The sequence below is a fragment of the Dipodomys merriami genome, unplaced genomic scaffold (genome assembly GCF_024711535.1).
Source record: "Dipodomys merriami isolate MVZ:Mamm:240054 unplaced genomic scaffold, mDipMer1.0.p SCAF_133, whole genome shotgun sequence".
In the NCBI taxonomy this organism is placed as follows: domain Eukaryota; kingdom Metazoa; phylum Chordata; class Mammalia; order Rodentia; family Heteromyidae; genus Dipodomys; species Dipodomys merriami.
Genome location: NW_027202638.1, coordinates 461,257 through 485,680, shown reverse-complemented (window position 1 = coordinate 485,680; position 24,424 = coordinate 461,257). Strand labels below are relative to the sequence as shown.

Genomic DNA, 24,424 nt, shown 5'->3' with positions numbered 1-24,424 from the left:
ATCCATGTATCTAGGTATTTCAAACAGAAGGAAATTTAATATAGGCTATTTGTTACTTAGGGGACTGTAGTCCTGAGGACATGGATCATTTACTTATATTTTTATTTATGGTGTTGGGAATCAAACCAGGGCCTCAAGCATGCTAAGCAAGTACTCTACCTTTGAACCCCCTCTCTAGCTCACCTGGATCTCAAAACATATGTAAAAATACAGATTCAGACTCAGCAAGTTTGACCTGGGAGCCTGAGATTCAGCATTTTAAGATGTTCCCAGATAAAGCCAAAGCCACTGGTTCCAGAAGTACTTTTTGAATGGTCAGGAAGTAGGGGAAGTTGAGGAAATCCAAGATTAGCAATAGCAGGAAGTCACAACTTTCCTTAGGGCTGCTGGAACACAGGGAAAAGATGTTGTTTTGGTGGACTGAATGGTAACTAGCAACAGCTTCCTGATGGGGGTGAGGCCTGAGGCGGGAGGGGCCTTCTGACTGGATCTGGAATGTCAGTGCACACACTCAACAGCTGCTGTAGACCTCTGCTGCAGGCAGGGCTCCAGAAAGTGAAATATCCCATCTTCTCTCTTCCTCCCAGCTTGTGATCCTCAGGCTACCACAGTAGTCTAATCTACCTCCCTAAGGCACTGTGAAGACTCCCTGGCTCTCAGCCCTCCCTCTGGCTCACTCTTGAGGTTTTTATTCCATGAATATAACAAACAATTATACTCGGTCACAACTTATATCCTCAACATTTTTTTCTATCAGAAGTAACCAAAAGGGCTTTGTAGAAAGAGGATCCACTCTCTTAGAAAGTGCTGGAGAGGCCAGGCGCCAGTGGTTCACATCTGTAATCCTAGCTACTCAGGAGGCTGAGATCTGAAGATCATGGTTCAAAGCCAGCTGGGGCAGGAAAGCTGTGAAACTCTTATCTCCAATTAACCACCTAAAAACTGGAAGTGGCGCTGTGGCCCAAAGTAGCAGAGGGCTAGCCTTTAGCAAAATAGCTCAGGGCCAGCACCCAGGCCCAGAGTTCTAGAAAGTGCTGGAGAGGGGGAGTAAATAGAGTGAGGAGGAAATAGAGTCTATATTAATAACCAATAGTTTTTTTTTTAGTGTGATTGGACTATGTTTTTTTTTGTTTTGTTTTGTTTTGTTTTTTGTTTTTGTCGGCTGTGGGGCTTGAACTCTGGGCCTGGGCGCTGTCCCTCAGCTCTTCAGCTCAAGGCGAGCGCTCAACCACTTGAGCTACAGCACCACTTCCAGTTTTCTGGTTGTTTATTGGAGATCGGAGTCTCACGGTCTCTCCTGCCCGGGCTGGCTTTGAACCGAGATCCTCAGTAGCTAGGATTACAGGTGTGAGCCACCAGCGCCTGGCTGTGATTGGACTATGTAGCTCCTGTCTTTCATTGCCTTGGACCAAGTTCTCTCCTACTTCAAGGCCTACCATGGAATGCTTTTCTGATTTGTGGCTGTGTGACTCCTGTTGATCTTAGATCTTAGCTTAAATATCTCTTTTTATTGTTAATATAAAGGTGATGTACAGAGGGGGTACAGTTATGTAAATCAGGTAATGAGTACATTTGAAGAATGTCTCCTCTTATTCCCAGTTTTTCTCTCTCATTCCCACCTACAAGTTGCACAGTTCATTTTCAACGTAGCGAAAACGCTGCCTTTGTTCACCCTTTGTACCCCTGTTTCTGTGTTAAATGTCTTACAAATAGAAAGTTCCCCAAGGACCCCAGGCTAAGAAAGATCTATCTGAAATAATTATTGACTCTTTTCTTTGTTATTCCTGGTACTTACAACACATGAAACCATGCATGTGCTCATGTGGTTAGCGTCTATATGTCCCTCTTAACTAGGCCATAAATTCCACAAGAATGAAAATCTTGACTACTTCAAGTACTATATTTCCTCCTATGCCTGGAAAGCTTGATTAATGAATGGATGAATCCTCTAGCTCATTAGTTAAGACAAAGGCAGATTGTGTGTTTGAAGGACATAGTCTTGGTTTTAATAATGAATGTGGTTATCCTCTTGACAAATGGAAGACACTTCACTTGATAATGACCTGAAACATCAGGATATTATTCTAAACATTTCTTTCTTTTTTTTTTTAAGGTTTTTTTTTGTCTCGTGTGTGTGTGTGTGTGTGTGTGTGTGTTTGTGTGTGTGTGTGCGCGCGCGTGCGCACGTCCACACACGCGCTTGCGCTTGAATTCAGAGCCTGAGCATTGTCCCTGAGCTCTCAACCACTTTGAGCCACAGTGCTACTTCCAGTTTTCTGGTGATTAATTGGAGATAAGAGTCTCACAGTTTTCCTGCCCAGGTTGGCTTTGAGACAGCATCCTCAGATCTCAGCTTCTTGAGTAGCTAGGATTACAGGTGTGAGCCCCCAGTGCCAGGTCATATATAACAAGCTTTAAGTTTAATTTAGTAAGTATTTGTTTCCTTTTTCTAACCCAAAGGAAAAAGAAGACCTTGACTGAATAGCAGAAAGTCTTCGAGGAAGGTTCAGATCTGGATGACAGGTAAGCACAGTAGGCATGTAGACATGCAGCAGCCCCCAAGGCATCTGGTGTGGTGTTTGTATATCTCCCACTGCAGAACTGGGGATGGGGGGGGCAGTTTGTAAGAAGTTGAGTCTGATTTGGAGTCATAAGAAAGTCTGGCAGGTTGTGATTCTGGTGGTCATGAGCTGAATTGTAAAATGTCTGAAATTTTCTGAGATGGTTATTAGACGTAATCATTATTGAAAATGAAGGCTTATAAGCATATAATTGCATTGAAAACAAAGGTATCCAATGTCCCAAGTTGATTATTTCTGAATCATCACATTTTACTGTTATCTGTGCTCTTGAGTTGTGCTTGTCTGTTGAACCTGAATGGTGGAACTAGCACCTACTGGCCATCTCTTGTCACTCCATGTTCAGTGATGTGATGGACATTTTGAATAGTCTAGAATGGAATGATTCCACCATGGAAACTGGCAACTGCAACACTCCCCCCCCCCCCCCAACCTTCCTGAAAGCTGGTTATTAAATATTTGTCAGCATACCACTGGTTTAATCCCTGGATGAAGGGCAAAGTTCAGAGAGTTATGTCAAAAGCCTAAGGAGGGGACAGAGAGGGCGGACTGTGCTTTCTACCCTCAGTTGTCTGAGATAGCCCCTTTGCTATAGGTGGCTGAGGGCTGGAGTTGGAAACTTTTGGCACAGTCCTCTTTTGGTTTTAAAAAAGGAAAGGAATTGGGTGTGGTGGTTCACACTTCTGTGCTTGAGGCTAGTGAGGACAAATTCAGAGATACTAGCTCAGTCAATAAAAAAGCTGGGCGTGGTGGCATGTGCCTGTCTTCCCAGCTGTGTGGGAAGGGCAAGGAAGAGGACGGAGTGGTCTAGACCTTCCTGGGAAATAAGTGAAATCCAATTTGAAAAATTACAAAAGCAAAAAGGACTGGGGGTATGGCTGAAGTGGTAGGATATCTTCCTAGCAAACGCAAATCCTGGAGTTCAAACCCCAGTACTCCCTTCTCCCCCCCAAAAAAGGTGTGTGTGTGTGTGTGTGTGTGTGTGTGTGTGCGCGTGTGTGTGTGTGTGTGTGTGTGTGTGTGTGTGTGTGTGTGTGTGTGTGTGTGTTGCTGGTGAAAATGTAACCATGAAATAAAAACTTTTACGGAATAGGTCTCTTGAGTATATAATAAGTAGCTGCAGAAGCGGGTGGGATTATTTTTCCTTTTAGACCTAATTAAACTTGGAAGTGGCATGTAAGTTTGATATATGTTCATAAATTTCACAGTTGTCCCACCTGGCTACTGCCCACTTACTGCCTTGTCCATGGCTGTGGAAAATTACAGGCTGCTTGGGAAAGATTTGGAGTGTTTTTGGCTCTTGTATTTGGAAGAGGGTCTGGGATGTTGTGTAAAAAAGTTGGCCAGCCTGCTATGCTTTCCTGGCACATTTTTATCTGCTAGAAGGTCTTATTTTAATTAATTACAAAGTTGTATGTACTTATTGCAAAACCCCAGACTACAAGTAGGTTACAGAGATACAGAGACAACACCCTGTAAGTAAATTAATACAATGTTTTGGGATTTTTCTACCTATATGCATATAACACACAAAGATGAGAGTTAAATGAGAACATCTACAAACTTTTTGTTCACTTTAAAAACCTGCAACATGTGAAAATATATGCAGAAGATGCCATGAAAAGATGGCATCTTTTTTTAGTAAATTTTAATAAATTATAACTAAATGAACACCGGTGCCATCTCTACTGAGGTAGAGACAGCAAACTGCAGCTTAGATCTGTGCCCTTCATAATCATAGCACTTCTTGATATTCAGTGGGAAACCTTCATTAAATCGTTTTTTGTTTGTTTGTTTTTTTGTCGGTCGTGGGGCCTTGGGCACTGGCACTCTACCACTTGAGCCACAGTACTACTTCTGGCTTTTTCTGTTTATGTGGTGCTGAGAAACCCAGGGCCTCATGCATGCTAGGCAAGCACTCTACCACTGAGCCACCTTCCCAGCCCTCATTAAATAGTTTTAACTATTTTGAACTTTATAATAGACAGACACCAAGTTAATGCATTTTTGCATCACTTTTCCTTTTATTTATTCTTTTTTTTTTTGGTCGGTTGTAGGGCTTGAACTCTGGGCTGGGCTTGGGCCCTGTCCCTGCGCTCTTCAGCTCAAGGCGAGTGCTCTACAGCTTGAGCCATAGCGCCACTTCCGGTTTTCTAGTGGTTTTATTGGAGATAAGAGTCTCACGGACTTTCCTGCCTGGGCTGGCTTTGAACTGTGATACTCAGATCTCAGCCTCCTGAGTAGCTAGGATTACAGGCGTGAGCTGCTGGCGCCCGGCCTTTTATTTATTTTTATTAATGAGGTTCATCTTACTATAAGTAGCTGTAGTTCATTTTTATTGATATATAGTAATCCATTGCAGGGATACAAATCACTTTGCTTATTCGTTGGCTGCCAAGTATCAATGGACATGCGATTTTTCTAGTTTTTTTTTGATATTATTTATAATGCTATTTTAAATGTTTCACATTTTCTAATATAAGTGTGTAAAATTGTCCTATGATGAAAATTGAAGAATACTGAGTTTTATAACTTAGTAATATGACCTATGTCTTGATAATTGGGATCCTTATTAATCTTTATGTATGTATGTATATTTGTGTGCATGCATATATAAGCATATATATGTGTATCTATACACATGTATATATAAAAAATTTCTTTTGAACTTGTGATCTTTGCCTCTGCCTGCCAAGTGCTAGGATTACAGGTGTGTGCATTTACACTTTATTAATTTCCCTTGAGAATGTATTTTCGTTTTGTGAGTATCTTGCATATTTTATGTAATATTTATTTCTGGTTTCTACTTATAAAAGCTATTTTTGTTTATAAAAACAATATAAAATATATTGTCCTTGTATTCAACATTTTGTTCAAACATACTCTAGTAATTTATTTACAATTTTAACAATTCTGCATATATCATCATAGCATCAGTGAGCATTATCTGTTCTGCTTATTTGTTTGCCATTGTGTATAGTCTGGGATTCCTGCTGTGACACTTGAATAGAGGTGACACCAGTGGGCAATTCTCTCTCGGTCTGCTATGGTGCTCCCCTAAAGGCCCATGTTGATTCCCAGGTGGCATTATAAGGAGGTAGTGGAGTTAAGTGGTCATTGAGGGTGTCTTCAAGGGGGATTGTGGAACGTTAGTCTCTTCCTTTTCTGCTTTGCTTCTTGGCTCATGAAGTGAACAATTTTCTCTGCCACATGCTCCTCCATGATGTTCTGCACTACACAGGAGCCAAAAGCAACAGGGCCACTGGACCTTGAACAGGGACCTCCAGAACTAGAAGGTCAAATAAGCCTATTCCCTTTATCACTTAATGGCCTCAGGCATTTCATTAGAGTGATGGTCAACTCAAAAGGTACATGTCCAATCCCCAAGATAGTATTCCATAGGTCAAATATAAGGATAGTATTTTCTATTAAGCTTTTGTCTTCCTAGTTAATAAGACTCTTAATTTCCTGGGGTTCAAAACCAAGCACACGAATAACTAGCTGGGTGATCTTTAGCAAGTCTCCTGACCAATCTGTGTGTTAATGTCCTCATCAGACTTAAAGAATACCCTCTATTTGATCTCATGATGGACAGTTGGAACATAGATTAAGTCCCAAGGCATCAAGTGAGAGAAGTAAGCCCAGGCCAGCAAGAGTGAGAGTGAGAAGCAATGTGAGGTGGGGAAGGCGGTGGGGAGGGGATGCAGGACACTGCCTTGCTTGCACTGGCCACTGTCTCATGACTGGCTATGAAGACATCACCTGTTGCTCAGCAGTGAGTCACTCAGCCACATATGATGACTCTGGAAAGGCTGCACAGCCATCCTGGCCTGGCCTGGGCAGTCAGAGGGAGGCGGCGGAACAGCCTTAGCACATCTCCTGCCTATGACTGACTAGTCATCACTTGCCCCTGGGATTTCTCTTTCCCTCACTTCTTGGCTGTATCCTCAGGCTGTCAAGAGAAGCAGTGAACAGCTAGCCCTGTATTCTCCCAGGCGCACTTCATCTGAGTGTGATGGGTGAAGAAGGGTCAGAAGCTTCAGGTAAGAAAGAGCCAATCAGCCAGGAGCAGCAGGACTGCGTGTGCCGAGGCTGCCGTAAGGAAGAACAATGGCTGCATTTGGGGGACAGGTGAGGGCAGGAGCTGCCTAAGAGATCACTTTAGGAGATTAAGTATGCACCACTTAGATTTAATCGTAGATAAATTAGATCCTTAGAACTGTCCCACACGGAACAGGCTTTCTATACTATTAGCTAATGATCAATTTATAACCTTTTTTTTTTTTCTCCTATAGACACCAAACTTGATGAAATGCTTAGAGAAATCTTCCCTACTCAGCTATTATAAAAATAGAATCCATCTGGATTTTATTTGGGTATAAGCAGTGAAGTCAGAATCATACTTTATGTTTTTCCAAATGACGTGGCACCAGTCCAAACACCACATTTTAAAATCTCTTGTATTTTTCCTTTTGCTTTGAAATTTGATTTGTTATATATTAAGTTTGCATATTTACTTGCTAATTTATTAAGTTTCCTGTTCCATTGACAAGTCTGTAAATTCTATTATACTGTTGTAAGGATCATGGCTGTGTGATAAACAAGCAATAGAGAGGACTTACTGCCATGTTATGTTCCTCTTTTCTCCAAAGGGTTTTCCTGGTTGGTTTCATATTTATCATTTTTAGATGAAGTTAAAAATTACTTCCTAAAGTTCTTTGTCCTAAAAAATGTTCTATTGGGATTTTGGTTACAAATACATTATTTATGGTTTAGGTTGTAAAAATGTATACTATTGAAATATAATTTTTAAAATAGTTTTCCTATTCAAGATTTAGTATTTATTAGTAGAAGTTTATAATTTCTTGTAAGTACCAAACATTCTGTGCTTTATTATTTCTGGAAAATTTACAACTTTCTTTAGTTGTGGATTGTTACCTTCTATCTTTATTTTGATCTGCTATTAGTTGTGTATCTGGAATTCTCTTTCATTTTCTTTTTTCTTTCTTTCTTTTTTTTTTTTTTTTTTTTTTTTTGGGTCCGGTTGTGGGGCCTGAACTCTGGGCCTGGGCGCTGTCCCTCAGCTCTTCAGCTCAAGGCTAGCGCTCTACCACTTGAGCCACAGTGCCACTTCCATTTTTTTTCTGAGTGGTTTATTGGAGATAAGAGTCTCACAGACTTTCCTGCTCAGGCTGGCTTTGAACCACAGTCCTCAGATCTCAGCCTTCTGAGTAGCTAGGATTATATGCGTGAGCCACTAGTTCCCAGCTGCATTTATTTTTATATATGTTATAAAAACCCACAATTGTTACTGATTGTTTAGAGAATTAGTTACTGTTATGGACATTATTAACAAAGTAAGTCTCATATGGTTATTTCCAGTGAACTTCCTTTTTTTGTCCATCATGGGGCTTGAATTCAGGACCTGGGTTCTGTCCCTGAGTTCTTTTTGCTCAAGGCTAGTGCTCTATCACTTTGAATCACAGCTCCACTTGGGGTTTTCTGGTGGTTAACTGGAGATGAGTCTCACAAGCCGGGCGCCGGTGGCTCACGCCTGTAATCCTAGCTACTGAGGAGGCTGAAATCTGAGGATCACAGTTCAAAGCCAGCCCAGGCAGAAAAGTCTGTGAGACTCTTATCTCCAATAAACCACTTGAAAACTAGAAATAGCGTTGTGGCTCAAGTGGTAGAACGCTCGCCTTGAGCTAAAGAGCTGAGGGACAGCGCCCAGACCCAGAGTTCAAGCCCCACAACCACCAAAAGAAAAAAGAAAAAAAGAGTCTCACAGACTTTCCTGACCAGGCTTGGTTTGAATTGCGATCCTTAGATCTTGGCTTTCTAAGTAGCTGGGATTGTAGGCGTAAGCCACTAGTGCTAGCTTCAGCTTTCTCTGTGTAGATCCATATTTCAATCTGACATCTCTTGGCTTCTGCCTGTTAATCATTCTTTTTTTTTTTTTGCCAGTCATGGGGCCTGAACTCTGGGCTTGGGCGCTGTCCCTCAGCTCTTCAGCTGAAGCCTAGCACTCTACCACTTGAGCCACAGCGCCACTACTGGCTTTTTCTGCTTATACGGGGCTGAGGAATTGAACCTAGGGCCTCATGTGTGCACTCTACCACTGAGCCACCTTCCCAGCCATGTTAATCATTCTTAGAGTGTGGATTTGCTCATGATGAGCTCTTTCTACTTTAGGATATCTGAGAAACTCAATTTCACCTTCATTTAAAAAATACTTTATTAGTAGTATGAAGGTGTTGTACAGAGGAATTACGATTACATGAGTCAGGCCATGAGTGTATTTCCTTTTGGACAGTGTCTTCTATTCCTAGACCCTCCCTTCTGTCTGCACACATGAGTTGTATAGTTCATGTTCATTAATGTCCAGTGAGCTCTACTGCTGCACTTTTTCATCCTTTTCCCCTTGAGCTCTATGCTCCCACACTCTTGAAGATATCCATGTGACTACACCCATACCTAAGGTAAAGAAGACAGAATCATCAAAAATTAAAATCTAAAAAGGAAACAAAGTCTTTTGTTTCCATATTTTAAAGTTCATTTCAGTATGTGTATTATTTTATATAAATATGAAGAGGCACTTAGGCATTGCACCTTTGTCATACCCTCTCCTTTTGGTCTCACTGTGTGTGAGTATCTAGAATCCTGTATAATGTGTCATACCTCAGTGCATTTTAGACTCAACTTCCACATATCAGGGAGAACAAGTGCTGTTTGTCTCTCTCTGAATTTGGATTAGCTCACTTAAAAAGATTTGTTCTAGTTTCATCTCTTTCCTGGCAAATTACATTATTCTTTCTAATGGCTGTATAAAATTCCATTGTATATAGGTACCACAATTTTTGGATCTATTCATCTATTTTGGGGTATCTGGACTGTTTCCGTATCTTGGCTATTGTGAATAGCATGGCAGTGAACATAGATATGTAGGTGTCTTTATCATGTTCTTGCTCATGATATTAAGGGTAGATGCCTAGGAGTGGTATGACTGGGTTGTAGGGAAGGTCTATGTTTAGATTTTTGAGGAACCTCCAGACTGCTTTCCAGAGTGGTTATATTAGTTTACATTCCCACCAGCAGTGCAGTAAGGTTCCTTTTCCCTCATATCCCCAGCATTTTTTGTTCAAGTTCACAATGTTGGCCAGTCTTAATGGGATGAGATGGAATCTGAGTTGCTTTGCATTTCCTTTATGAGCAGGGATGATGAGCATTTCTCATGTATTTCTTTGTTATTCTTACCTCTTCTTCTGAGAAGTCTCTCCTTAGCTCCTTTGCCCATTTATTGATTGGTTAATATTAGGTTTGGGAGGGGTTAGTTTCTTTTCACCTTAATTTTTTTTTTTTTGGGGGGTCCGGTCGTGGGGCCTGAACTCTGGGACTGGGCACTGTCCCTCAGCTCTTCAGCTCAAGGCTAGAGCTCTACCACTGGAGCCACAGCGCCACTTCCGGCTTTTTCTGTTTATGTGGTGCTGAGGAATCGAACCCAGGGCCTCATGCTTGCAAGGCATGGACTGTACCGCTGAGCTACCTTCCCAGCCTCACCTTAATTTTTGAAATACATCTTTGATGGATGTAGAAATGCTAATGATGTGCTTTTTTTGGTTTTGCTTTTGAACAATATCATCTGTTGTCTTCTTACTTAAACAGTCCCTAGTGTGTTATCTACAGTCTCCCATGACACACTGAAGTGTGTTCTTTTAAAATGATATTTAGGGCTGGGAAGGTGGCTCAGTGGTAGAGTGCTTGCCCTGCGTGCCTGAGGCCCTGGGTTCGATTCCCCAGCACCACATAAGAAAAAAAGCCGGAAGTGGCACTGTGGCTCAAGTGGTAGAGTGCTAGCCTTGAGCTGAAGAGCTGAGGGACAGCACCCAGGCCCAGAGTTCAGGCCCCACGACCGGACCCCCCCCCCAAAAAAAATAAACAAACGATATTTGAACTTTAAGATTAAAATACTTCAAATTCCTTTCTTTATCATCACTGGTTTTTGGACAATTTAATTATGGGCTATAGACAGGAATGATAGTGCATGCCTGCTTGTAATCCCAGCTACTTGGGAGAAAGAGGCAGGAGAATCTCAAGTTTAATGTCAAACTAGGAAAGTTAATGAGATCCTGTCTTAGAAACAAAATACTAACCGAAGGGTGGGGATATGGCCCAAGTGGTAGAGTTCTTGTCTAGCATGTATGAAACTCTGATTCCACTCCCAGTATCATAAATGGAATTATAAATTTTTTTTTTTGTTGTTGTTTTTTTTTGGGTCCAGTAGTGGGGCCTGAACTCTGGGCCTGGGCGCTTTCCCTCAGCTCTTCAGCTCAAGGCTAGCACTCTATCACTTGAGCCACAGCGCCACTTCCGGCTTTTTTCTTTTTGCTTATGTGGTGCTGAGGAATCGAACCCAGGGCCTCATGCGTGAAAGGCAAGCGCTCTACCACTGAGCCACCTTCCCAGCCCAGAATTATAAATGTTTTAATGCCTTTATTTGCTAGTAGTTAATCCCTCAGAAGATTATATTAAATGCCCAGCTATATAGAATTCTCTCTTGAAATGAGCTCACAAAATAATTGTTTCAGACACTGGCTATCTTTGGTGCTTTCAGATCATATGAAGACTGTAAATTCAGTGTCCAAACCTAGTCAACATGGCCAAAATCTTGAGATGTCCCTTTTTTACAGTCTTGAGTCTAAGACTGATAGACATCTCACAGTCCTTGCAGGCTGATGGGCTGCCTCTTATTTTTAAATTTTTATTGTTGTTATTGCCCGAAAGGTGCCAAGCTTCATGTCAGCGTTTCTGCTCCAACCTGAAGCATCACATGAGCTCACGGTCTCACATGTAGAAATCCTCATTTGTATGGCTATGGAGCTAACATTTCTTTTCACTAGGAACTTTGGAGTTCATTTTTATTTTCAGATTTATCTTCATTTCTAAAAGGTGGGGATTTTCCTCATAGTATTTGTTATTTAATAATGTTTGCATTTAATTGCATATTCATTTATTTTTGTCCTGGTACTGGGGCTTGAACTCAGTCTCTTACTCTCACTTGACGTGTGTGTGTGTGTGTGTGTGTGTGTGTGTGTGTGTGTGTGTGTGTGTGTGTGTGTGTGTGTGTGTGTGTGTGTGTGTGTGTGTGTGTGTGTGTGTGTGTGTGTGTGTGTGTGTGTGTGTGTGTGTGTGTGTGTGTGTGTGTGTCCGTCTGTCCGTCCGTCCGTCCATCCTGGGGTTTGAATTCAGGGCCTGGGCATTGTTCCTGAGCTTCTTTTGCTCAAGGCTGGCACTCTGTCACTTTAGTCATTGCTCTATTTTTGTTTTGGTGGTTAATTGGAGATGAGACTCATGAACTTTCTTTCATGGTCTGGCTTAAACTGTGTTCCTTAGACCATATGTATGTATGTATGCATATGTGTACATATATATATTTAATTTGAATACATTCAAAATATATAACATGAAAATAAAATTTATACATTTTTATATTTATACATTTCTATTTTATATTAAAACAATCAATTCAGGGTTCTACAACCAGAATATAAAAGAGCTGATTTTTTTTTTTTTTTTTGGTCAGTCTTGGGGCTTGAACTCAGGGTCTGGGTACTGTCCTTGAGCTATGCAAGGCTAGCACTCTACCACTTTGAGCCACAGCTCCATTTCTGGTTTTCTAGTGGTTAATGGAGATCAGAATCTCTTGGGCTTTAGGATTATAAATGTGAGCCACCAGTGACTGGTTTTTTTTAGTTCAACCAGAAAATTATTTTAAAATTATCTTTAAATAGTTGTACAAGTGGTTTTCATTCAACATGTCATCATTGCTATCATTCTCCTCCTCTCAGAGATCTGATTTTAGTTGGATCTATCTGATTTGGAAGTCCTATTCTTTCCATTGATCTACACTGCCTCCTTCAGGTATATAAGCCTCATATGATGATGATGATGATGATGATGATGATGATGATGATGATGATGATGATGATGATGATGATGATGATGATGATGACAATTTATTTGTATACGCTAATTCTGGAGCTTAAACTTAGGGCCTGGGCACTGTCTTAAGCTTTTTTTCTCAAGGCTGGCACTCTACATTTGAGCCATAACTCAACTTACGGGTTTTTGGTGGGTAGTTAGAGGTAAGAGCCTCATGGACTTTTCTTCCCAGCCTGGCTTTGAACAGCAATCCTCAGATGTCAGCTAGCCTCCTAAGCAGGATTACAATTGTGGACTGCCAGTGCCCAGCTCACATAGAAATTTTGAGAGAAAGAGGGAAATACGAATGAGTTCTTGTTGAAGAAACCTTTTTGTTTTTTTCTCTAGTGGGAATTGAATCTAGGGGCTCAAACATTCTAGACAGGCTTAAATGAACTTCTTGTACTTAAACTTTTATTTTTTAGTAGTACCATGATCTCTCTCTCTCTCTCTCTCTCTCTCTCTCTCTCTCTCTCTCTCTCTCTCTCTCTCTCTCTCTCCTCTCTCCTCTCTCTCTCTCTCTCTCTCTCTCTCTCTCTCTCTCTCTCTCTCTCTCTCTCTCTCTCTCTCTCTCTCTCTCTCATACACACAGCCAAACAGTGTTTGTAGTGGTAAGGACTTAGGCTGAGTGTGCTTCATGTCTGTCTGCTGTGGGAATCAGGTAAATGGCAGCCAGGAAAATTTTGGTTCTTTTTAAAATTTTATTTTATTTTTATTATCAAGGTGATATACAAAGAGGTTACAGTTACATAAATAAGGTAATAAGTACGCTTCTTTTTCTTTTTCTTTTCTTTTTTGTCGGTCATGGGGCCTGAACTCTGGGCTTGGGCGCTGTCCCTCAGCTCTTCAGGTCAAGGCTAGCACTCTACCACTTGAATCACAGTGCCACTTCTAGTTTTTCTGCTTATGTGCTGCTGAGAAATTGAACCCAGGGCCTCATGCATGCAAAGCAAGCACTCTACCACTAAGCCACCTTCCCAATCCTCCAATAACATTAAAGGCAACATGCTTATTGGAAAATCACTAGATGATCCAGTCACCTTTCCTTTCCATAAAAATCGCTAAACTATTAAAATTAAAATAAAACATAACTATTAATTTTCTTTGGGACTGGAGGCATGACTCAAGTACTAGAGTACCAGCCATGAGCATAAAGAACATAAAGCCATGATTCTATCCCCAGGTACTGGCACAAAATTTTTTTTCTTTAAAGTTTCCTTATTTCTCTAATATATTATAACCTGAAAACTCAAGCCCCCTTTGGTCATTCTACCAGTTCTAGCTGGCTCTAGGAAAACAAGTATGATTCAGAGTCAAGAGGATAGGGTAGGATTAGGAAAACCTCTTTGAGTCAAGATCAATATTGTTTAGCTTTTCTTTGCTGTAGTCATAAAGAAGAGTTATGTTCTACAGAGTTCCATTTCTTCTTGTAACTCTGGGAGTTCCAAATATTGATTCAGAATTTGAGGATTCCATGTGGGCAAAGGACACCTTTGTTTTCAGATATATTCATGGGATTATGACATTATGTCATGGAATAGATGAGCAGAAACAACAAACTGCAGCCCATGGACCAGATATGTTCTTGTAAATCAATAGAATTAGAACACAATCAACTCAATCATCACATTGTTTGTGGTTAATTTCATGCAACAACAGTGGAGCTGAGTAGTTGTGACAAACCATCTGGTCTGCAAAGCCAAAACATTTACTAACCAGCCCTGCACAGGTTTTAGCTTACAGGTATGATGACACATACCAGTAATCTCGGCACTTCAGAGGCCAAGGCAGGAGGATTGAAAGTGAAAGGCCAGTTTCAACTATACAATGAGATTCTGTTTCAAAAAGAACCAAAATTTAAATGGAAAGACTTGGAAAAAAAAATCATAATAAATGAAGTTAGCAAGACCCAAAGAAACAAAGGTCCCATGGTTTCCCTTATTTGTAATAATTAATATATATCTAGGATAATCTTAGCAGATGAGCAGAATAGCTCAATAGCTATGCACATATGACATATAAGATGATGCTAAGTGAAGTGAACACCAAGACATGGACACAATAAGTTTTCCTTGGTTGTTGTTTTTAACGTGCTATATTATTTTTTTCTTTGGTATGTTCTTCCCCCTGTGGTATACTCCCTGTTGTCACTGTATTTGATTTTGGTAATCTAGTATTGTATATATGTTTATTTGAATTAGGAAAGGGAAGGGGAACAACAAAATGGTGAGACAAGGACAAGGGGGAACCAATGCAACAGCGGTATACACAAGACACTATATTGGAAATGATCTGTACAACATGGGGGGGAGGAGGAGGGGAGAGGGAAAAATAGAAAAAAGTGAGGGAAAGGGTAACAAGTTTGACAAGAAATGTACTTATTGCTGGGAAGGTGGCTCAGTAATAGAGTGCTTGCCTTGCATGCATGAGGCCCTGGGTTCAATTCCACAGCACCACATAAGCAGAAAAACTAGAAGTGGCGTTGTGGTTCAAGTCGTAGAGCACTAGCCTGGAGCTGAAGAGCTGAGGGACAGCGCCCAGGCCAACAGTTCAGGCCCCACAACCGACCAAAAATAAAATGTTACTGGATTTTGGGTTCATCGAAGTTGTATATAGGCTTGGCTGAATTTCTATGGAATTGATTGACCTGACTAGACAACTCAAGAATATGAGTAAGACACTTGAATTATATCTTACTGGAGTCTGCATAGCATACCACTTATAGATATCATAATGACTTTTAGTTGGCTTCCAGTTTGGACCAGAACTTTTTTTTTTTTTTTTTTTGTTGGTTGTGGGGCCTGAACTCGGCCTGGGCACTGTCCCTTAGCTCTTCAGCTTAAGGCTAGTGTTCTACCACTTGAGCCACAGTGCTACTTCTGGCTTTTGCTGCTTATGTGTTGCTGAGGAATCAAACCTAGGGCCTCGTGCATGCAAGCCAAGCACTCTATCATTGAGCAATCTTTCTAGCCCAGAACTTTCTTATATATTATTATTTTTTTTCCTTTTCCAAGTCTGGAGTTTCAAATTGTCTTTCTGTTTTTATGTTGATAAAAGGATAATTTGCTTTTATCTTATAATCAGATTTAGCTAGCTTCCATTTTATTCTATTACTTTTTATTTAATTTTTCGGTGCCTGTATTGGGGCTTGACCTCAGGACCTCACACTCTCCCTTAACTTTTTCACCCACAACTGATACTTTACCTCTTGAGCCATACCCCCAGTTCTGGCTTTTTGTTGGTTAACTGAAGATATGTTCCACAAATTTATTGCTTCCAGGCTGGCTTCAAACAGGGATCGTTTCTTTTTTAAAAAAATTAAATAATTTATTGTGAAAATACTGTACAAAGGGGTTACAGTTACATAATGAGTACATTTCTTATCCAGCATTGTTTTTTTTTTTGGGGGGGTCCAGTTATGGGGCCTGAACTCTGGGCCTGGGCGCTGTCCCTCAGCTCTTCAGCTCAAGACTAACGCTCTACCACTTGAGCCACAGCGCCACTTCCGGCTTTTCTCTTTTTGCTTATGTGGTGCTGAGGAATCGAACCCAGGGCCTCATGCATGCAAGGCAAGCGCTCTACCACTGAGCCACCTTCCCAGCCCAAGGGTTGGTTTTTTTGTTTGTTTGTTTGTTTTTATTGTGAAAATACTGTACAGATGAGTTACAATTACATGGGCAAGATAATGAGTACATTTCTTATCAAGCATTGTAGCCTCCTCCTTTGTTTCCCCTTCCCATCCCATCCTCTCCCCACACCCCCCACCCAACCCTCCTCCCCTCCCCCCCACCAAAGTTGTAAAGTTCATTTTCGACATAAGACTTGTACGTCTCATTGTTGCACTGGGTCCACCTGTATCCCTATTTAAACAATTTGTTTATTCCCTTCCCCTCCACAAATTATACCAACATCAAATACAGTGAAAGCATGGGTTATACTGTGGGGGAGGGACATACAAAGCAACAAAGAAATAATCTTATAAATGTGTTAGAAACAATCGCATGAAAGAAAAAAAAAACCATTTGAATACATATCTTAGGGTTCATTTCCCTAACATCAACTTATCTGACCTTTTCTGCTTGACAGACATATACTAGTTATTGCAAATAAGGGAAACCATGGGACCTATGTTTCTTTGGGCCTGGCTTACTTCACTTAATATAATTTTTTCCAAGTCTTTCCATTTCCTAACAAATGGGACAATGTCATTCTTTCTGATGGAGGCATAGAATTCCATTGTGTATATATACCACATTTTCTTCATCCATTAATCTACTGAGGGGCATCTGGGTTGGTTCCATATGGTAAATAAGGCTGCAATAAACATAGTCGTGCTGGTAGCTTTAGTGTGGTCTTGTTTGTGAACATTTGGGTAAATGCCCAAAAGTGGGATTGCTGGGTCATAGGGGAGCTCTATGTGAAGTCTTTTGAGGAACCTCCATACTGCTTTCCAAAGTGGTTGAACAAGTATACACTCCCACCAACAATGTACATCCCCTCCAGCATATGTTGTTATTAGAGTTCTTGATTATAGCCATTCTAACTGGGGTGAGGTGGTATCTCAATGTTGTTTTGATTTGCATTTCTTTTATGGCTAGAGAGGTTGAGCATTTCTTAATGTGTCTATTGGCCATCCTTCTTTCCTCTTCAGAGAAGTTTCTCTTTAAGTCTTTAGCCCACTTATTTATTGGGCAGTTGTTTCTTTGAAGATTTGTTGTTGGGGGATTTAATTTTTTGAGTTCCAGGTATATTTTAGATATGAGACCCTTGTCCGTTGTATGGCTAGTGAAGATCTTCTTCCAATCCGTGGGCTTTCTATTGATCTTGCTAGCTATGTCCTTTGCCATACAGAAGCTCTGCAATTTCATGCAATCCCATTTGTCCAACCTTTCTTTGATTTGTTGTGTTTCTGGGTCTCTCTTAAGAAAATTTCGGCCTGTGCCAAGGAGACCTAGGGTTTCTCCTATTCCATCCTGTAATGTTTTCAGAGTGTCTGCTTTGACTCTGAGGTCTTTGATCCATTTGGAGTTGATTCTGGTGCAGGGTGATATAGAAGGATCTAGCTTTAGTTTTCTACAAGTAGTTAACCAATTTTGCCAGCATCATTTACTGAAGAGGCTGTCTTTCTTCCAGATTAGGTGGCTATAGGTCTGTAGGTTCATTTCTGGGTTTTCAATTCTATTCCATTGGTCCTGAGGTCTGTTTTTGTGCCAGTACCAAGCTGTTTTGATTACTATGGCTTTATAGTAGAGTTTGATGTTGTTGTTGTTTTTTTTAACTGTATTTTTTTGGTATTTTCTTTTTTGGTACTGGGTATCGAACCCAGGACGTTGCCCTTGCTAGGAAAGCGCTTTGCCACTGAGCTACATCCCAGCCCCTCAGTTTCTTGAGTAGCTAGAAATTACAGGTGTGAGCCATGGGCTCACTAGCTTCTTAATAAACCTTTCACTGAATTTTTACACATGGACAATCAAGTGCAATAATAACTTTAAACATTTTTCCTTTAAATACAGAGGCTCACAATGTTCTTTTGCATCTGGTCTTTTTACTTGGCTGTATGAAATGAAAAGATATAATCCATCTTTTTACATGTTCCTAAACATAACTCTCTAAGAGTAAATTTCTGGGTCAAAGTTTATATTTATTTAAATTGTGATAATTCTTCCAATTTGTCCTCTGCAGAGATTGTAACAATTAAGACCCTTGATAGAAATACATGAAAGGACATGCTTCTTTACAAGAGCATTATTACACTGTTCCAAAATCTTTTGAGTTTGGGCCAGGCTAATGCATGAGAAATAATGCCCAAGTATAGCTTCAATTTGCTTTCATCTTCTTACAAATAAAGTTGAGCATCTTCTCACATGTTTTATGAGCTGTTTGGTTTTTGTGGGGTTTTTTTTGGTGAGGTTTTCATATCCTTCTTTCAGTTTTTAAGTTTTAGTCTTTTTCTTGCCTATGTCTAGAATGTTTTCTAGGAGGATTATAACTCTGTTCAAATATGAATTGCAAATAATTTTATTTTTTAATCATCTAACTTGATAATGTGATAAATTTGATTTCAGTGATAGTACTTTTTAAATCTTGAATAAGTTTTATTTTTAATTCCTTTTAACTGCAGTCAAGTTTAACAATATTAGGGGCTTTTAGGTTTTTTTTAAGTTAAAATCTTACTTTAAGATAATGAAGAAATGGGCTGGGAAGGTGGCTCAGTGGTAGAGCACTTGCATTGCATGCCTGAGGCCCTGGATTCGATTCCTCAGCACCACATAAGCAAAAAGAAAAAAGCCAAGAATGGCGCTGTGGCTCAAGTAAGTGGTAGAGCACTAGCCTTGAGCTGAAGAGCTGAGGGACAGTGCCCAGGCCCAGAGTTCAGGCCCCACGACCGGACCCCCCCTCCCCCCAAAAAAGATAATGAAGAAAATTATTTTTCTGTCCTACTTTATGGTTAATTTTACTCATCCATATTTGATTGATTGCTATCTATCCTGGTATACTAAGTAAGGTATGGATCTCTCTAGTAGTCTGTCGTTATTATTCAGAGATCCTGTATTTATAAACTTGCTATTTGCTATAACAAGATTCTTACTTACGGAATTGTGAATATTATTTGCACAAAGAGGTATTATGGTGATAGTTTCATACATTCATGTCATATGCTTACACTTTGGTTGAATCCACTCTATTGACTTTCTTGTTGCCCTCCCCACATTTATAATCAGTTTTCAATGGGTTTATTGTCATATATACATATAAAGTACTTTGGTCATAATTGCCCCTTAATCGATTGTTCCTTTTATTCTCCTCCTCCTGGCTCACTTCTCAAAATAGTCCCTGTTTTTTGTTTTTGTTGTTGTTTTTGTGCTGGTCCTGGGCCTTGAAGTGAGGGCCTGGGCACCATGTCATAGCTTCTTTGATCAAGGCTAGTGCTGTACCACTTGAGCCACAGCTCTCCTTCCAGAATTTTGGGAAATCGTTTACTGGAGATTAAGAGTCTCCCAGATTTTCCTGCCCAGGCTGGCTTCAAACCATAGTCCTCAGATCTCAGACTCCTGAGTAGCTAGGATTATAGGCATGAGCCACCAGTGCCTGGCAAAAGTCCCTGTTTTGCACCCCACCCCCTTTCCTTTTTCTCCCTCCCTCCTTCCCTTCTTTCTTCTCTCTCTCTCTCTAAATTTTTTTTTAATTTTGTTTTTGGGTCCAGTTGTGGGGTCTGAACTCTGGGCCTGGGTGCTGTCCCTCAGCTCTTCAGCTCAAGGCTAGCACTCTACCACTTGAGCCACAGCGCCACTTCCAGATTTTTTCTTTTTGCTTATGTGGTGCTGAGGAATCGAACCCAGGGCCTCATGCATGCAAGACAAGTGCTCTACCACTGAGCCACCTTCCCAGCCCCTCTCTCTCTAAATTGTACATATCAGAAAATATGTTATTTGCTTTCCTCTGTCTTATTTTTGATTCCATCCATTTTCCTTTAAATGACGTAATCCCATTCTTTATGGTTGAATAATTCTCCATTGTATGTGTATATACACACATTTTCTTTTTATCACATTTTCAATGTCATAGTTATCCACTCATCAGTTCAAAGACAGCTAGGCTGATTCCATAGTTTGGCAATTGTGAACAGTACTGCAAATAAATAGTGTACATATGTATTTCCATTGTATGCTAATTTACATTCATTTGGCTATATGCCCAGATGTGGTATATAAGAAACATATCAGTTCTATTTTTAGTTTTTTAAATTTTTATTTATTTTTTATTGTGAAAACACTGTACAGAGGGGTTACAACTATTTTTAGTTTTTTGAGCAACATCAAGAAACTAAAGCTCCATAGCAGCTAGACTACATTACTACCAATAGTGTTTAAGATTTCCTCTCCCCACATTGCTTTTGTTGGTTTTCTGGATAATAGCCATTCTGACTGTGGTAAGATAGAATCCCAATGTCATTTTGATTTGCATTTCCTTTAAAGTTAGGGTTGTTAAATATCATGTATTTGTTGGCCAATTTGTACTTCTTCTTTTGAGAACTAATTTATTTGCCCATTTATTGGATTATTTGTTGGTGTTTAATTTTTTGACCTCTTTAAATATTCTGGGTATTAATCTTTCATCAGATTAATAGGTGGCAAAGATTTTCTTCCATTCTATAGATTGTCCCTCAAATCTAGTAATTATTTCTTTTGCCGTACAGAAGCTCTCAACATGATGCAATCCCTTTTGTCAGTTCTTTTATTTCCTGAGCTATTGGAATTCTGTTTGAAAGTCATTGCCTGTGCTTATACGGTCAAGTCCCCTCTCCCCCCCCCATGTTTTCCTCTAGTTCTTTTTAAGATCATTGATCCACTTTGAATTGATTTTGGTACAGGGTGAGCAATAAGGGTCTAGTTTATATATTCCATGTGTGGGTATTAGGTTTTCCCAATACCATTTGTTAAAGAGGCTGTCTTTTTTTTAAAGGAGTGTTTTTGGCTCCTTGAAAAAATCAGAGTGCTATAGCTGAGTGGGATTATTTCTGGTTCTTCAATTTGTCTAAAATTTTTGTTTTCATTACTATGGATCTGTAATATAATTTGATGTTTTGTATTGTAATACCTCCAGCATTGCTCTTCTTGCCCAAGGATGTTTGGGTAATTGGAGTCATGTGTGTTTTTGTACAAATTTTAGCTTTGATTCTTCTATTTTTCTGAAAAATTATTTTAATGGATATTGCATTTAGTCTATATACTACTGTGGATAATATAGACATATTCACATTATAATTCAGTTAATCCATGAGCATGGAAGGTCTCCATTTTCTAGTGTCATCTTCAATACCTTTCATCAAAGTTTTACAATTTTATTGTAGAAGTCTTTTATCTCCTTAGGTTTATTCTTTAAAAAAAATATGAATAGTATTGTTTTCCTGATTTCTTTTTCAGCCTGTTGATTATTGATACATAGAAAAGGTACTAATTTTTTTGTATGTTGATTTTTGTGTCTGCTATTGTGCCAAAAATATTCAATTCTAGCATATTTTTTAACAGGTGCATGGAGTTTTTAAGGGCTTTAAGTATAATAGTAAAACATCTTCAAATTGATACAATGTGGCTTTTTTCTTGCCTATTCATATCCTTTTAATTTCTTCCTTTTTTCTTATTGTTCTAATAATTTAAGTACTACATTGAATAAGAGTGGAGAGAGTGGATAACTTTTCCTCATTCCAGACTTAGAAGAAATGGTCTCAAATTTTTCTCAATTAGTATGATGTTATCTATAGGTTTATTGTATCTAGCCTTTTTTTTTTTTTTGTACTTTGTATTCCCAGTTCCTTCAAGGCTTTCATATTGAAAAAGATGTTAAATTTTGTCAAAGGCTTTTCTTACATCTATTGAGATGGTCATGTGATTTTCCCCCCTTTATTATGTTTATGTGATGTATTGCATTTATTGATTTGTTTATGTTGAACCATCATCCCTGGAATAAAAGAAAGCTGATCATCATGTGTGATCTTATTAAAGCATTGTTAAATTCTGTTGGCAAATATTTTATCGAGAACATTTGTATCTTTGTTCATCAAGGAAATTGGTCTCTCTATATTTTTTTGTATCCTTATCTGGTTTGGTATCAAGGCAATATTGGCAATTACAGAGTGAGTTGGGTGGCCTTGCTTCCCTTTCTATCTTATGGAATAAAATAGAGCACTTAATGTTAGTTTGTTAAGGTTTGATAGATTTTAGCAGACTAATCTTGGACTTTCCTTTTTTCTTTTTTTTTTGTCGGTCGTGAGGCTTGAACTCTGGGCCTGGGCACTGTCCCTCAGCTCTTCAGCTCAAGGCGAGCGCTCTACCACTTGAGCTACAGCACCACTTCCGGTTTTCTGGTGGTTTATTGGAGATAGGAGTCTCACGGTCTCTCCTGCCCGGGCTGGCTTTGAACCGCAATCCTCAGATCTCAGCCTCGTGAGTAGCTAGGATTACAGGCGTGAGCCACCAGTGCCCTGCAATCTTGGACTTTCCTTAGAAGAGGCTCTTTATTATTGCTTTAATTACATTGCTATATATTTTTATTTTTTATTTGCCAGTCCTAGGGTTTGAGCCTGGGTACCATCCCTAAACCTCCTTTGTGCACAAAGCTAGCATTCTTCTACTTGAGCCACAGCTCCACTTCCAGCTGTTTCCAAGCAATTTATTAAAGATAAGAATCTCACAGACTTTCCTGCCTTGGCTGGCTTTGAATCCCAATCATTGGATCTCAGCTTCCTAAGTAGCTAGAATTACAAGTGTGAACCACCAGTGCCCAGCTCTAGTTACATTACTTTTATAGATATCTTTAGATTATATCATCTTGAAGTCTGCTTTGTCAGATGTGAACATTGCTACTCCCACTTTTATTTTAGGTCCCATTTGCTGGACAAATCTAATACTATCCTTTCACTTCAACCTTGTGTTAGTCTTTGTGTTTTTTGTTTTGTTTTTGTGTTTTGTTTTGATTCAGTCATGGGGTTTGAACTGTGAGCCACGGTGTTGTCCCTCAGCGATTCAGTTCTTCAGCTTAAGGCTAGCGCTCTACCACATGAACCACATCGCCACTTCTGGTTTTCTAGTGGTTTATTGGAGATAAGTCTCAGGGACTTTCCTGCCCAGGCTGGCTTTGAACCATGATCCTCAGATCTCAGCCTCCTGAGTAGCTAGGATTACAGGCGTGAGCCACTGGTGTCCGGCTTTGTGTTTGTCTTTGTTACTGATGTGTGTTTCTTGCAGGCAACTAGTGGCTAGATTTTTTTTTTTTTTGGTCTGTCATGGGGCTTGAACTCTGGGCTTGGGCACTGTCCCTGCGCTCTTCAGCTCAAGGCCAGTGCTCTACCGCTTGAGCCACAGCATCACTTCCGATTTTTTTTTTTTAACCCAAATCACTGTTCTATCTTTTGGAGAATTGAGACTATTAACATTCATAGTTACTACTGAAAGGTATATAGTATTTTTCAGGCTTATATATAAATGCATATATGTATCATTTTAATTGATAGTACAAAATTAATTTTAAATAAACACATAATTGTATATACTTATGAAGAGTACAATATAACATTTCAATACATGTGTTCAATGTGTAATAATCAGATCAAGGTAATTGACATCCTTCAAACATTTGGGATTTTTTTTTTTTGTGTTGGAAACATTAAAAATCTTCTCTACAAGCTATTTAAAAATATTCAATTAATTGTTGCCAATCATATGTTATCCTTCTGTGCTACATAGTACACTAGTTATTCCTCCTGTAAAATTTAGAGATGGTCTCATGAATTCTTTCCTCTGCCCCTTCCACATCTTGCTCATATTCATTTCTCTACTACCATAAGATCAGATTTTTAGCTCCTACTATGAGTAGAACATACTGTATTTTTGTGTGTCTGATTTATCTTACTTAATATACCCCACAGTTCATCCATGTTACTGCAAATGACATGCTTGTAATCATACATGTTATATGGGGAAACAATTGGGATATAGGGTGAGTATATAGGGTGAAAGCTGGTAACCTGCAAAAATAACCCTGAGATCATTATTCATGGCTTAAGAAAGATCTCACAGTGTGATTGGCTCTACAGAGCCTAGGATTGGGCTGGTCACTTCATTCTAAGAGGAGAAGCCACATGAGACAGGGCAGGGATAGCAAATCACTGGTCATAGAAACACTGAATAATGCCATCTTGGTGCAAATAGCAGGAAAGGCACAAGTAGCACTTATGGCCCAGTGGGAAGTCTTCTCTGTGATCCTTCCCCAAAACTTCCAGGCTCTGCTGACAGCAGAAGAATTGACAAGCAGCTTAGCATATGACTTTCTTTACAGGAATGCTAAGAAGCAACCGGAAGAAATTCAAC

General features: G+C 39.7%; 1 long non-coding RNA gene across 2 annotated transcripts in view; it reads left to right on the top strand.

Moving 5' to 3' along the window:
- Nucleotides 1–24,424, top strand: part of LOC138825045 (uncharacterized) — a 188,955-nt gene that overhangs the window by 59,577 nt on the left and 104,954 nt on the right. For both annotated transcript variants that reach the window (XR_011371311.1, XR_011371312.1), the window contains exon 2: nucleotides 2,461–2,523. This is a non-coding gene — a long non-coding RNA (uncharacterized lncRNA). The remainder of the gene's footprint in view (nucleotides 1–2,460; nucleotides 2,524–24,424) is intronic.